Source organism: Gavia stellata, unplaced genomic scaffold (assembly GCF_030936135.1).
Source record: "Gavia stellata isolate bGavSte3 unplaced genomic scaffold, bGavSte3.hap2 HAP2_SCAFFOLD_61, whole genome shotgun sequence".
NCBI lineage: Eukaryota > Metazoa > Chordata > Aves > Gaviiformes > Gaviidae > Gavia > Gavia stellata.
In genome coordinates, this window is record NW_026776479.1 from 100,011 (window position 1) to 116,732 (window position 16,722).

General features: G+C 36.6%; 1 pseudogene; it reads right to left on the reverse strand.

Annotated features, from left to right (window-relative positions):
• Nucleotides 1–776: 776 nt before the first annotated feature.
• The window catches only part of LOC132321013 (brefeldin A-inhibited guanine nucleotide-exchange protein 2-like), a 36,862-nt pseudogene continuing 20,916 nt past the window's right edge, over nucleotides 777–16,722 (reverse strand).

The following is a 16,722-nucleotide window of genomic DNA, read 5'->3' on the forward strand; positions in this document are numbered from 1 at the left end:
GAAAAAGAAAGAATCCCAACAGCTCTGAGAGTGGAATATCCCAAGACAACCTCAACTACAGCCACCCTACCAGGAAACTCAACTTAAAAAGCAAAATAAACAAGTTAAACACTTAATACCATTCAAGTAGGTTGTTGGTTTGGTGCTTTTTTTTTTTTTTTAATACTGTTGTATTTTAGGTTTGGCTAATATGGATAGCACAGCAGTTAATACAACACCTTTGTTTACATTATTTTAGGAAGTGGAACCTCTCCTCCCATCCTGCCACACTCTTCCAGTTTAGAGAAGTCTTAAAGCTTGAAATTAAAATTAGTTCAAAGGACAGACCTCAGTCCTGCAGTACTTCAGCTGTAAACTGGTATTCTATCATGGAAACAGCTGTCTTTGAAACGCATCAGTTTTGTGAAAGAAAGAAAAAGCTCTAGGGCAAGCAAAGCTGCAGTGTTAAGTCACATTTGCTTCACAGATACCTTCAAAGCACAGAAATGTATTGGTAACTGTTACAGGACATGAATGAACTTAAGTTCAATTTTCTTTTAGATCACAATAGGAACTAATAGTTGGGAACAAAAATCATTTGCACACAAAGACAAATCAGAAGTTGCAGATCTGCAGTAAAAAGAGACAGAACCTGGTATATATTAAGGACAAGAGTTCTTGCTGAACAGACACAATTACTACTAAATACATTATAGTCAAGGGTAAAAAAAGGTGGTTTTATTTGTTGTGAACCTTGCTTTTAACATTACTCTATATGCTCTGTCCATGATCTGGCAATGTATGAAAGTAAATGGAAAGTTTAAAAGTCTTTCTTTTTTTTTTTTAAATGCCTTTAACTCAAGACTAACAAGCTAAATAGAGTAACAGCTATTGCGTGCTCCTGATGTAAAACCTAAAACCTTCCATAAAACCAAAAATAAGTCTCAGAAGATGAAGCACTGGTATTAAAAAAGGCTTTAAAATTTACTTGCTAAACAGGAGGAAAACCCTTTCCCCAAATATTCCGCAGGCTGTCCACTTCAAAAACCATAACACGCTGCCTGGCTTAGTCATGTACACACAAAGAAAAACCCAGAATGATCTTAGGTGGTCATTAGCCACTGCAGTATAGTTTATTATGAACACATGTGCTAACATCACAAGGCTATACAACTATATTCATTATTCCCAAGGGGCATAACTTCTATGGAGGAATCCAGCTGATTTATCAGATTTAGCTGGGATGCAAGACTGAACAATTGATCAAAGGCTAGAAGAGAGACTTGATCATAAGGATGACTAGCATTGAAACAAAGAGACTTTACATCTACTGTATTAACTCTGTAAGCAATAATTTAAATAAAACTGCTGATAGTTTTGTAGGATGGACAGAACAGGATTTTTTTTCCTCCTCCCCAAATGCCATTGTGGTAAGAGTAACTTGCTGCTGTGTTGATACACCAGGGTCCCATTTTTTCCCATCCAATTTAATCCATCTCTGGAACATAGCTTTATGTACAAGCAGGAGTAACCAACCCTACTTAGGGCTACCACGAAGGCAAGTTCATCCCAGTTGTCCGTATCTGCTCCTCTGTTAGGCAGATTTTGAACACAACACCTATACGCAGGAAGAACTTCCGTAGCACAGCTCGAAGCTCAGGAATCAGGTCAAATTGCATTATTTCACACAAATATGGATAATATGTTGAAGCATGTGCCCTAAACTATCAAAGATACAAAAAGAGAATGTTATTCTCTATTACTACAGGAAAGTGCAGAGTTTTTCACATTCATGAGTACACCAACTTGTTAAAACACAAGGTCTCACCTGATCAAAGGCCCCCTTGGATGGCCAAAGGGCCATCAAGCCCAGTGTCTGTTTTCCACAGCAGCCTTAGCAGATGCTCTCAGGAAACCGTACACAGAGCATGCATTTGGCATTACTTCTCTAAAATAGAGTCAGACTATTTTGTGGCTCAGGGATTTCTCAGGCTAGAGGTGGGTATTGGGGCTACCTGTAGAAACACCCGCCTCTAATGTGAATTTGTCCAGTTGCTTCTCCAGTCTCTTTAAAATATCATCCACAATACATAACAAAGCCTTCCACAGCTGAACCAGTGTGTGAAGAAGTACCTCCATTATATGTCTGTTGGGGTTTTCTTCCCCTCCAGTGACTTGCCATCTCCAAAACTCTCATTCACCATCTCTTCCAGTATAAGAATTATCAGTCCTTTCCCTATGTTCATGCTAATAATGACTTTATGCACCCCTCCTTTTTATTTCTTTTCTGGATAAAAGATAACTGAGTAAAAGTCTAACCTACATACAGTTCCATGTATGGGAGCCAGTCTATATCCCTTATCCCTGTTACACTCTCTCAACCCTTTTGCAGCTCCATTACACCCCTTTCGATATGGGGGATCAGAACTGCAAACAGTATTCAAGATGCAAATCTGACACGAATTTACACAACAAGAAACATGTTTTGCTCTCTCTTCCTTTCCTAATAATGCTCAGTATTAGAGGGAACACTTTCACCACAGAACTTTTTTATTATAAAAGATATTGGGATTGTGTACTAAGGAATGGCCAAGTCACCATTTTATCTACAAAGAGTTAAGACTATTCTCACAACACCATAACCCCAGGGACATCACTGAATTGCTGCTACATGGAGAAGCCAAGCCACCACTACTACCAATTTCTTAAAATGTTGGTAAATTGCAATAAAACATCCCAAACTACACAAGAGTGAAGTGAAATTACACACTTTGCAATACAGAAAAAAACCAAACATATACCAGGAAAAAAAATAATACAGTCCTAAACAAGATGAAGCTCAACAGTACTGGAAAGCTTAAAAAAAAGTAAGCAAATTCCAGAAGTTTCTCTGCATGTTCTGATGTAGTGAATATTTGCATTCACCTTTTCCTCTAAAGGGCCGAGATCCTGAGAATTATTTTTTGCCACTCTCAAGGAACCAGAATTCCAATTTTACAGTGGTGAAATTTACCTCTACCATTCTTGTGCAGCTATAATACAGTACAAGCCCATGCTTTATTGCACACTCATTGTGCTTTTATATGAAAGCTCTGCAGCAATTCTATCAGTATTTCTATAGAACTGTGAATTTCATGGATGCAGTCTGATTTTTTACAGTGTGGAATACTTGCAAAAAATGGAGCTGTAATGATTACTGTATTTCAAGCAGAGTACGTGCTATGTGAGTAAGTGAGCCACCTTGCAATACGGATGATAATAAAGACTGAATCCAACAGAAGCAGAAATGAAAAAATACCTGAAAGCAAAGGGACATAACTCCCAGCCTATTCTTACCTTTTCATCACTGATTTTTAGTGTTTTTGTTAAAAGCAAGAGCAGGAGATTAGTCCAAGCTTCTCTGTGGCTTTCTGAGTTCACAGTAATAAAATATGCCAGGGCTTCACTGCATACACTAAAGAGATGACACAGTTCAGACAAATCATAAAGAAAACCCACAAAATATTTTTATAACATGCACTATTTGTCCTCTCATAGTGTATTTTGTTTTCAAGTAAGATGCATTTCCACGGGAAAGTTTTCAATCACATGCAACAACTTTAATTACACAAATTGGTCTCAATGATTTTTCTGTTACAGTAGTAGTTATTACAGATAACTGAACTGAAATAGTTTTCATGTTGTCAACAAAGAACCATGGAGTCAGAAGGGGAAGAGTCTAATTTTCCTCATAAGCATTCTGTAATTCAAGCGTTGTCACCTTCAACCTGCAAACATAATTTCCTGATCCTTATATTGGGACAGTTTAGGCAACAGCAACATGAAAGAGTTCTCCCTCCAAATCTAGACAGCTTTAATAAAGATCTGCAGAGCTCAGCACCACGGATTGAAGAGGGATTACAATTGTATTAATAAATTTTTGGTCCTTGCTGTACACTGTCAACACATGGTACAAACTGTACTACTTACTAGGGCTCTTTTGGGGACGCTATTTTAATTAAAGAAGGAATAGAACCTCCTCTCTTATACACTAAAAAGATTAGTATGTCTATAGATGCTGATAAATCAGAATGCTACTGAAATCCACTGCATTAGTGCCAACAGCAAGTTTAAGAGTTATTTACATTTAATTAGAGATCAATACTCTGAACTTTTATGTACCAACAACTCACTTTTCAAATAAGGGGAACACAATACCTTTTTGTATTTATTTAGCATGATTATCTCTGTTTATTTAAGTTCCAGGTATACAGCAGCTTATACTGCGCTTTGTTTAGATCCTATTGTACCTCTGAATATCATTATGTACTCAGATATGAAAAGTATTCATGCGCCACCACTTTTGTAAAGAAAAGATTATGTCAGGCAAGAAGGTGCTTCATTTATTCCAAGTAGATTGCTTCCTTGTTGCTAAATTAACTTTTAACATGCTTCCTTGTTGCTAAATTAACTTTTAATAAAGAGTGGTATGTATATATATGTGTATCTTCATATAATTTGCGTGCTTTGCTCAGCAACTTAAAACAGAACATTTGTATCCAGGGATGTACCATACTGTCTGAAAACAGAACATACCAGAACCAAGCTGATACTCTTACCTAAGCAGTCGTTGTTGTATAGCATCCCAGGAGTCTCGGCGGTTTTCATCCACATACATTCGAAAGAGTATTCTCAAGCAACAAGCCAAGCTACTGGTCTCTTGTTTTAAGAGATTGGGTTTTGATTTACCCTTGAACCCTAGAAATAAGTTACACATAGGGAGAAAGGGAACATTCACGTTTGAGGTTACTAGCCAAGAGGTAAAGTTTATCAACAATACCTCCACTAGTGAACAGCAATGATTTCTTGTCCAGATAGTATTTCCTCCTCCTTGATTTTGATTGAGACCTAATCTATTCATAAAGATATTTAACTACAGTAGTACCAACTGTGTAGCTCTACTTTAATCAAAAAAGCAGATATTTTAGCAAAGAGAATTATTCAAGTCATCAGGAAGGAGACAAGTAATAAAAGCATGCAACACTGTCAGATTAACTGTAGAGATTATTGCAATGGTATACTTTTGTATCTCAATAGCTAAAGCTATAAACAGAGCTCACTATTTTTACCAAACTAAAAATAAAAGCCTCACCTGCTCTCCATAACACAGTTCGCTGTTCATAATTTGAATTAAAGGCTTTTGAAAATGAATGAGACTCTTGCAGACAATCTAGTAACTTAAAGAGGTGATGTGAAGACATATATTTATACATTCCTTGGTCTTCTGTGTCAATGTGGATATCTGCATCCAATGCATCTCGCTAAAGGAGGAGAGAGAGGGAGAGTGTCGGTAACATACTCTTTTTAGATATGCTTAAGAAACTTTGAAACTTCACAGACCATATACCACTAACTCTAGATTCCATTTCTAGGTGCAAGTGAAATATTAGTGCAGTACAACACAGTAGAATGGTCCTGTCAAATATCAGAGTTGCAGTCTTTTCAGTAGGATAATTTAAAAGAGAGAAGTTATGATCTCTCCTAGTTATCGATAAGAAAAAAAAATAATCAAGAACAAGGGAAGAACCTCCCTTATCAATGCATAAAAAAAGTCATAGCAATACAATATAGAACATTTCCTCTCTCCTAGGAGCTGAATAGGTCTGCTGAATTCTGGAAAAACATCAAAATGAACCACAAAAATACTGCAAGTTTAAATGTTGCATAGTGTAGAAACTCCTCATTTTCGGCTAATGTCAAGTTTCATTAAAATTGGTCCATATTTTTAGCTAATTTCACTACGAATTTAACTACACTATCCCCCAAACACTACCTGAATACACTAGCCCAAACTTCTAGCCTACGGCTTTATTAACATAGCTAAGCAAGAGCTATCTTGCACTATTCCCTAGAATCAGGATTTTCAGGGACAAGGACCTCTCTGAGGCGGGTAATGAGTTAAATCTTGACCATTAACCTTGCTAAAGTTCAACTTCTGCATCTCCTCCTGTGTAAACACCAGAGGCTGAGCAAAGCCTCAACTGTGGCTAAATGAAGACACTCAGGCTAAACAGGACAGAATGCTCTCCCCGAAACAAACAAAGAAAAAACATTCTTGATGAGTATGTATTCATTATAAAACCAATGATAATATATTATATTGATAATAAAAATAATGAAAGAATTAAAAAAAATAATCACAGCTTAAGAGTAATAACACACACATTCAGGGTAGTGCTGAGAGTTAGAAAAAGGAAGAGACTATATACACTCTATTTTGTAAATGCATGTGAGAGCATTCACTAGTCTTTATACTTTACTGCCACAACAAGGTTATAAATAAGTCTGATGGTACCTGAGCTGCAGCCATGTGCTCAGCATCTTCCTTCTTGCTTGTTGCTGGATAGAACACTATATTATCAATGGTCTGTATCAATTCCAGCTGTACCACACATTTTATAAGGAGCCCAGCAAATAGTTTCTGGTCTGATGAGATGGAGTAACACAAGTTTCAGAAACAACTTAGGACAATTCATTTACAACAGGCTAGCAAAACACTACATGACCACTAGCATTTTGATATTTAGTGATGCTGTGAATTATCTTATAAAGAGAAAATTTCTCTGCATGGCATAAAGACAGGTTGTAAAGATGTACTCCAAGTTTAAGTGCCAAAAAAACTTTCTCTGCAGGACTGCAGAAGTGGACTAAGAGAGGCTGTAAAAGTTCATTTAATAAACTTGCATGTTTTCCTTACTTGTATAAGGAACACCTTTCCAGCTCTCATCTGTTGGATTTGAAAACTGACTTTGTCCTCTTTCTGAAGCATTTTTATCCATGCTGCTTAAAGACTGGTGATCTAGGTCTAAATCCTAGAAAAGAAGGCAGAACAATTCTAGTAATCCAAAATACTAACTACCAACCAGCTATCAGTTTTCAGATGACTTCACTAATCTTAGATTCAAAGGTATCCCGCGTCCATTCTTTATATCTTATTTTACAATGACACCAAATACAAGCTAATGTCAATTCCACTATTTGTTGGTCGAGTGTACTTACTACAATAAAATATTCCGAAAGCTGACCTAACACACAACCCTTCAAGTTAGTTTGCTGCACTGAATTAACTCTTACCAAGTGTTTTTCAGCTGAATCTTCCTCCATTCCTGCAGGCCTCCATGTCAGCAAGCTTCACAAAGTAAACAAACAAATGGTAAATATTGTTGCTCTGGTATCAGGTGTTACTATGAGAATTAAATTTATGAACTTACACATGAGGAATAGTAGTTTTGAAGATTTCTAGCATGCAATTGCATGTCTGGCCCCAGACTTCAGGGCTGAATTTCTGTCCGTTTAGTATTACCAGGTTTTCTAAGCAGTTTGTACCTGATCGAGCCAGCTGCTCATTATCTATGAAAGAAACGTTTCATATTTATCAACTTGTACAATATCAATGAAAAATTAAGCATTCTGTATTACTGCTCCATTGAACGTTTTTACCAATATTGTGAAATGCATGGTATCTTAGCTCAAAGCCTACTTAAAGTATATTACAATATCAAGCTTAGGAACCTGCTGAACAAAAAAGTGTTTAAAAATAGACTTAACGAGATTGAAATCGAAACAGGGAAGACAAAGGACAGGAGAGAAGCAGAAAGGAAGCATACAGTGAAACAAAGGAAGGAAAAGCACCAGTTAGAAACTTAGTTCTTGCAAGGCAGTCCCCCCACATTCCATGCTAACAATATGCACGATTTCTTTTGGTCTCCAACTCTTATGCCTGAGAACACATTCTTTAGAAAGTTGTATCTGAAAGTACTGGGGGGGGTGGGGAGCAGGGAGAGAGACAAAAATCAGAATGCAGAGAGAGATATATATGTGTGTGTGTGTGTGTATATGATTTTTTTTTTATATTTGTGTCTGTGTGTAAATAAATGAGGTATTTTATCCATGCAGCCAAATGGAGAAAGGTTGTTGGCAGAAGATTAACACAACTCTTTAAAAGCTTTTGCTCTGTCACAATAGCACAATAAACACATTATAAACACATTAACAGAAGAGCTGCCTAACTGATAAAATAGAATGATGCTCGAATATTTAAGATACTGCATCCATCTATTACATAACATACTGTCCTAATGGTACTTTTTATTCTTCCAAAACTCAGTTAGCTTTCCTTCTTAAGTAATGAGCATTTAAAAAATACATTAATCAAAAGATACAAGTAAATAAGCTACCTTGTTTTACACACCAGTGTAACTGTGCAAGTATGTCAGGAAGAAGGATCTCATTTAAAGCTTCATAAAATTGCGTAAATACATCACAGATTGCATAAAGTGCATGGTTGCATGTAGTGGTCATCCATTCGGATTTCTATGAGAAAAAAATGAAAAGTCTTTGGTTTTATGTGGGGGGTTCTATGATGATAGCATTTGGCTTATGCATGGCTAGTCAACAAAGGACGTGGCCTCTGAGAGGAATAGAATTTAGATAAAACTAAAAAGCCTCACTACTGCAGATGTCAGAAGCATTTAGTTGGCCACATGAATACTGTTCAGAAAACTATACATTTTCACAATGAAGTGTGAATATTCTCCTTGAAAATATTCAGACGGAACAGACAGATAGGTCACTGGATACTATGACAGATTTCATACATACCACAGAATACAACAACGTACCCTTATATTTGGGGCAGTATGGAGTGGAAATACACTGACAAGACAAACAATACAAACTGCTGCCTTGATTGTTTAAGTTCTTAAAAAATAACTCTAATGTTTGCTTGATTTTTGTTTTTACCTCTGTTTGTTGTTCAGGGAGTTTCATATTATCAAAAATTCGAAACACAATTCTGAACAGATCTTGCCACCAGTGCTTTTCAAAGGTATGGCCGTAACTCTTCATTATTTCAAACATCACTGTTAAGCCTCTATAAACAAGCCCAAACAAATAAAGGAAGAGATGTTAAAATGCATATCTGTGATCTCTTCACTAACTGAATAAAGAAAAGATTTGTTACCTCGTTCGAACATCTAATTTGCAACGATTGATGATACAAGAAAGTTCAAATAAAATGGGAAACCATCCTCTGACCCATACTCTGTCCCCAGGAGCAACATTCATGTCATCACTCGTGTATTCTCTTAATACCTTGGAGATGGGCAGGAAGAAAAAACATTAAAAAAAAAGAATATCTCAAAAATCTTTAATTCTGACAGATTTAGATACTACTAGTGGCACAGGCAGACTTGAAAAGTTAGCTTAGTTTCTACCATAACACTCAAATCCTGTAAAATATAATTATAAACCTGAGACATCTGTTTGTGAAAAGACTGGAAAAAAATATGGAAAATAAATACTTAAATCCGTTTTACTTAAGTCCTGCTAACAGCTTTACAAGTTGCAGAGGTCTGGACTTTAGGAAGCAAGTTTAACAGTGACAGGCAACAATTATATAAATATAGGTAATAAGGAAATCTAAGTTGGGTATAAACCAGTTCTACACTTTCCCAGTGTACTGGATACAGCGTGCACATCTTGCAGTGGTAACATGCAGCTGCAATCTAACTCCAGGCTCTTTTCACCAAAGTGATTATTACATTAAGTATTCACACAATAGACTGATGTAAAGAAATACGCATGTTTGTAACCAATTTAACTAGATATAATTAGGGTGACAGAAGTATTGTTTTCCAGGTCATCCTAACACTATAAAAAGAGACGGGCTATTTCATGCCATTATTTCCAATTTGGACTGATGAGACTTAAAATTTTTTAATTAGTCCTAGTTTACTGCTTACATAATACCAAAAGGACTCCTAATTCTGAATAAGCTTTTCATACAAACACTTGCTGCTGGGAGACTGAAGTTTGAGTCTGAAAGCTCTTTCTTAGTTACAAGATTAGTCTCAGTTTAACAGTAGAAGATAGTAGAAGAATACACAAGGGTAAAAATTAAAAGAAAATACCTGTGGTCTCTCTGAAACATATTTTGCACAATACCGAATAAGTCTAATAGCTTCCATGCTGGTGTCCGGAAATGCAACATTACAGGCAAACTCAGAAAGACATTTTACTGCATCCTGAAATGAGTCAATTGCTGCTGGAAAATGCTGCTGGAAAATATTTGCTGTGAAGAGCAAACAAATACACCTCTTAAAATTTACTGATATTGAAATCCATAGATAAACTAGCATTGATCTACAATGTCAGCCATGGTATACCACTACCAAATGGAAAAACATGAAAGGACCAGATCTTCTGGTTCTCCATCTTCCCTTGCATTCTTCCCCATCCCACCCCATCACCCAAATTTGTCAGCATCACATTTTCTCAGGTTGGATAATTACCAATTTTATAACCTAGGATTATTTCATGGCTTCTTATATGGTTCCGTTTTCTCCCACAGCATATGCAAGCCAAAGCTCTTAAAATATTTTGAGAAATAACAGAAGTAGAGCTTAGTGTTACCTTCCCTGCTGCATATGAAGTTACCTAAATTTACCTAAATTATCTTAAGCCTGTAATTATACATATTCTGTAGCAAGAGAGGAAAAAGCAGTTAGATTTCAGACTGAAGGGACAGACTAAATACAAAACAAATCCAACACGTACAAGCTTTTGAACAAACTACAACTCCCAAGACCTATGCCATTCAAGTTAGCAAAAAAAGTTTTGTTACTATTTGCATTTGTTAAAACTGTCCATAGTTTTGCTTCCCCCATGCTACTTAATGGAAAGAGTGCAGTTTCAGGACATTTAAGAATATTGAAGGTCCATTTCAAGACTATTTGAGTTGGTTGTCTTCCTTTGAAAGTGCCAGCAGTATGTTGTTCAAATATACTTTTAGAGCAGGCAGGCTGTATGAACTAAACTCTACAAGCAGTCACATATCAGTATCACAAGCCTTATGATCCTCACTATACGATACTGAATCAGCATGGAAGTTTGTAAAATGTGTTCCTTAATCCAAAACAACTTATTGTGACAGATGGAGCAACGTACAAACTTATTGAATCTATTCCAAACTTGAGGATTTCTACAGCAGGATATCTATATCTAGTTTTTCCTGTCCATAGCAATCAGGAGACTTAACGGTAAGACCTAGCTGCAGAGTTTAAACAGTCTGGCTGCAAGATCTTGTGTTTATTTACCTGGAAATACAAAAGTCTTATTCAGATGGGCCTTTTCAAGACAATCACAGCAGCTAAGATAATTTGGGTACTCACATCTGTTGAGCATTACTTACTAACTGTGTGTGCTGTAGTTTGAAAGGCCAGCTCCACAATATTCCCATCATGCTCTGACGCTGCTTGATGAAAGACTGCAAAGATATTCTTCCAGCCTGAACGAATATTACCAGCCTGAGAGTTCACCATCTGAGCAATACAGCGTATTACCATGTCCCGAATAGTTGGAGAACTTAAAAAAAAAAAAAAAAATCACCAGTGGCACAATTTTACACTGGCATAAAGTAACTGTGCCACTTCCATGTACATGACAATCTAACCCACACCAAGTAACATCTTTAAGTAGGACTAAAGCAAGCTAACAGAAATTTCAGTGCATCACACCTGTTTTTCTTCATAATATGCTCAAAAGGCCTTAGGAAGTCTTTCTGGAAACGAAAGTTGGCTAACTCTCCCTTTTCAAGAAATTTCATTGACAGCTGCCTTAATGAGTCTACTGCAAAGATGGCAACATCTTCATTAGGGTTACATCCAACCTAGAAGAAAAGCATATTTTCAAACCCTTACTCATATAAGTAATACGTTAGCTGGTAACAAATTCATGGTTCAAGTTTCATGTCAGTCCCTTAAAAATCGCTAGCATGTTCTAGTTTTCAGGTATTTAGAAGATAGGGGGTTACTTGCAGAGAGGGCTTTCTCAGTCATTTGATCCAACCAAACAAACCCATGGATTTTGTATGCAACAAGTGCAGAACTATAATAGCCAGCTAGACACTATAAAAAAAATAATAAAAATCTTAGGTTAAAAGACCCCCACCCAAACATGGTCCAGTCTCATAAGGAAAATAACTTTGTTGTTCCAGGACCATCTGTATATATTTTAGAGGAAAACTAACTTAGCATTTGATCAGAAAGATAAGACAATGGCATGAAGAAAAATTTCAAATACAAAATTATATAATGAAGTTATTAAAGATCATTCCCATAAACATTTCCATTTCTATTTATATACTTTAGATTTTTAAATAGGTTTTTCCTTTAGTCACCTGCTATTCATGCATGTTCTGTAACTTGATTTTACAAAATACCTTATTGAAGTGATCTCCAATCACGTGCCAAATCCTTGACCACTGCAGCCTAATGCGATTCATGTTGTAATACGATATCTCCACTATCTTCTGCAGGCTGAACATGCGTGGATGGTGTGGGGAAGCCAGCTCATCCATGGAAACAGCACACAGCCATCGGACAAAGTCAACTGAACATTAAAACACGCTACTGTAAGTTCAGGATGTTACGTTGCAAGAGTTCCTGTAACCCACCAAATGGTCAGCGTACATACCTATTGCATTTCCATCCAGCCTAGTTGATCCTGTAAATATCCTACAGAACAAAGAAGTAAGTTGCAGTTTTAGCTGCGCATCCACAAGAGTCAATCACATCTTCATGCTGTAGGCAAATGTCAACACATGTCCTGGAGGTACTTTACAGTCCCCACACCATGAACTCTGCAACTGTTTCATTCTTACTCCTTGGCAGCAGTTCATGTGCTTCTCCCAGTCTAAGCATTCTCTTCCCTGCTACAAGTCACAGTCTACTATGCTCCTTCCCTACTGCAGGAAACAGGCACAGGCTCACGTTGTTATCCAGAGCAAGTAGTGCTGGAACACTCATTTGGGTGACAGTGTGTTAAATTTCACAGGGAGAATAAAGAGACATTAAGAAAGCTTTGCTGCAGGACTTTACTGGATGCCAGCCACCTGCTTGATCTTTACACAGTTCAAGAACACTGTAAGTCGTGGCCATCAAAACAGCAGAAGGACTATGGATGCACCATTGTCCCTTCTGCCCCTTCAGTTTTTCAGAGTTTTGAGAGGACTTCAGACCACCAGATGGTGGTTCATACAGAACACTGGTAAGTGGAGAATGTTCCCAAAGCTTTTAGACTTTGACGTGTTAATAGACACATTTATGTTACAATAAATACAAGTCTGAATGTATGATTCTACAGACTTGCCCAATAGTTTCAATAATTATAAAGAACTCCCCTTCCAACACATGGTTTATGATAGAAGCATCTCTTTAGACAACACTTTAGAAGGACAGATGAGAAAGATAATGATTTGGACAAGAATGTAGTGACTAATGAATAAAGAGCTGAAGAACAGCAACTAAAGAAATGCTGAAATACTGAAGTTTACAAGACCAAAAGAAAATCGCATCATTTAACAGAATAAGGGCATTTATTCATTTTGGATACCTGTCCTGTTCAGGCTAAATCAAAAGAAAAAAGAGAAAAAAAAGGAGACCCAAATACACGGAATACACACACATAAGTAAAAGACAATTATCAGACAGATTTGTAAAACAAAAATAGCTAAATACTGTAACACCAACCTAATTCTGGTCTTCACTGGCTTACTCCAAAGAAAAGGCAGAAAAACACATGCATACACACAGTGTCCCTTCTCACAATACACTACATTAGTCATACTGCTATTTAATGACAGTCTTTCTTTTGTGAATATTACATGCCTAAAGAGAGAAACTTATTGGGTCCAGAGAAAGCATCTAAGTATCAGCATCTTTCTCACAAGAGAAACAGGCTTCAAGAACAAAAGTCCCTGTCAGAGTCTGCAAATAAAGTGAGGATGGTCAGTAACTTCAAGTCACATTTTCCCTAGAAAGAGATTATATTCTCAGTACCTGTCTACTGCTACCACTACACTCTGCGAACTGGTCTCTCCCACAGACTCTTGAATGCTTGCCATATGGCGTTTATCAGCTCCGCTTCCAACAAGGTTACCTGCAATAAAAGCCATTTAAAACCAGTATTTAGCATCATGAAATCGTGGCTTTATATTAACCTTAACTTTATACAAGTAGGCAAAGAAAAGTGACTACTGCTTCCAATTAGCTTGTAATTTACATGGAGCAGATGGTGCCTTTGCCAGACTGGTACAAAATTAAACATCCAGTAACAAGTATGTTTTTTTTTTTCCTTAGGGCATTGTGTTTTGACCATCATGTTTATTAAGTTAAGATGATTTAATGCTGTTAATAAAAATTGGAAATGATAAAATATTTTTTTAAAATATTAACTCTAAGTCAGATACAAACAGTTAATGCCGGGCACAGTTCAGTTATATTCAACATGATCATTATGTATAGCATGAACTCCAGAGCATGTTCAAATTAGAAGGTTTCCTTGATGGTTTTCCAAAGATTAAGGCAACTTGTCTTGTCCCTCTAATTTACAGCTTAAAATCTAAGGTTTGGTTTTTTTGCACATAATGCAGGAACAATAGGAACTGGAACGGCAAGCCCAACATGCAGAGATAAGAAATTCCATTGGAAAACCAATTATCAATCATTGAAGCCATTTATCTTTAGGAACTAATATATGTTTATGTTTTTACTATTAAAAACAAAGTGTAAAAAGAAAGAACTAATAATACTGGTAACAAAACCATGACTTAGTAAGTACGGTAAAACAGTTTTGACAACAACACGTTCCAGCAAATAAATCTGGAGGAGTTTTGTTAAATAGCTTAACCCAATTAGTAAGTTAGAACATATTTGTTAATTACTAATACATCTTGAAATATACGATTCAATTTTTTTTAGTTTCATTAATCCAATACAGCTTCCCCTGGAATCAAGTAAATATATTTTAATAATTTATAACATTGTGCTTTCTTAGCCATCATACTTCACTTACATGTGCACCTCTGAAGTCCAAGATTATTAATCTTACCTAATCCCAGGCCCATAAACTCCTCCCCTCCAGATGCATAGCCTTTAATGCTTCCTTCCCTTTCACGCCCAGAGCCAGATAAATACCGAGTTTTCACCCCAGTTCCTATAAGTTGTGCTAGTTCCAGCTGGCTAATACATTTCAAGATCTAAAACCAAAAGATGTTTAAACATTGTGTTACTGGATACCATTACATTTTTATTCTTAACATATAAATATATTTAATATTTATAACCTTCCCACGTTCTCTAACCTTTAAAACAACTTTGACAACAATAACAGTTTTGATGTAGCTGAAACATTACTAATACAACTGGAAATACAGTTCAGTGATTCATTCAAGATCACCAGCTGCCACGAATCATTCTAACATGAGAAAAAATAAACAGTACCCAAAAATCTAACTTGGATCTCTAACTACTAGAGGGAACCTTTTTATTACTTCTCACAGCATCAACCTTCAAAACTACAAACAACTGGAGCAGATCTTTTAGAGAGTTCATTGTCCCAGAGAGATGAAAAGACTGGAATATTGCAGCTACCACTTTGAGTAACAATGTTCCAACATAGACAGTGAAAATGCCAAAATTGTGCCTTGCCATCAGCACAAAATTGACTATCTCTTCTTTCTTACTCCCCCACTGCAACGTCCCTTGGACTGGCACAAGCATTTGTGAGGGTATGCTGTAAGCCAGGTCCAAGTAATTTGTCAGTTAGAGTACCTTTTGGCACATATTATCATGTACCCAAAGACTATTGCCAGAGAGCATAATGCAGCAGGAATGCCCCTTTTAGCAACACCACAGATTTAGATCTGATTAAAGAACTCCTGGAAAATATGCTTTCAGAAAATACCCATGATCCTGACAGCCTACGCTTAACTATCGCCCACCAACTTATTTTAGCCCTAATTTTTCATGTGATCGTGGTATAAATGTTGCCAAACACTGCACAGACAAGTCTGGCCCTGTGAGCTAGAATATTTTTGTTTACATGAACAAGAACGCAACAGTTTCTGTGCAGAATTCTCTGAAGTCAAATGAGATTTCAATATGTTTTTAATTCCGTATCAAAAGCACCTACAAAAATTACAGTACTGGTTACACAGTGTCTATAGGGTCTGCCAAAAAATGCAGTGCATTATTTTATATATATACATACATACATACACACAGACATAAAAATCTCCACTTGCATCCACATTTTAAACAGGGTTCTGACACATGCTAGAAGCTAAATGCAGTTACTAAAGACTGAAAGTAGCAGAAGAACAAAATCCTGCAAGTTTTCAGAGGATAATGCAGTTGCACTATTTAAACGAATCAAGTTTTTACCTCATGCCAAGAGTTCCCAAGATAGTTGCCATCTGTGTGAGCAACTGTAATAAGTGTCTTAATGGTATCTATGTTCTTCTGTTTCATTTCTGTAATACTGGAACTGGCAGTCAACAAGGAAAAACGAGCAAGGGCCTGTACATAAGCATCTCGTTCAAGCTACAAGACAGAGAAACAAGCATCGTAATGAAGTCCCTGAAGAGCTAGAGAAAGCTACTTGCCCAGCATGCCTACACTATTTTCCTTCCATGTATAGTTGGCACTATTAGAGCACTTTCCAGCTGAAGGAGAGTAGGAGGCATGTTAGGAAACACTCTTATTAGAAGACTCAGCAATAAAAGGAAACCAGAATTGAAGAAAAGCTTGACAATATCAAGATGTTAAACTGAACTAAAGACAAGATGGCAATATTTTATTTTACCATTTCAAGAAAGTAGATGAGATGCTTCATTTTCTAAGTAGTCTGTAATTCTTCACCTCC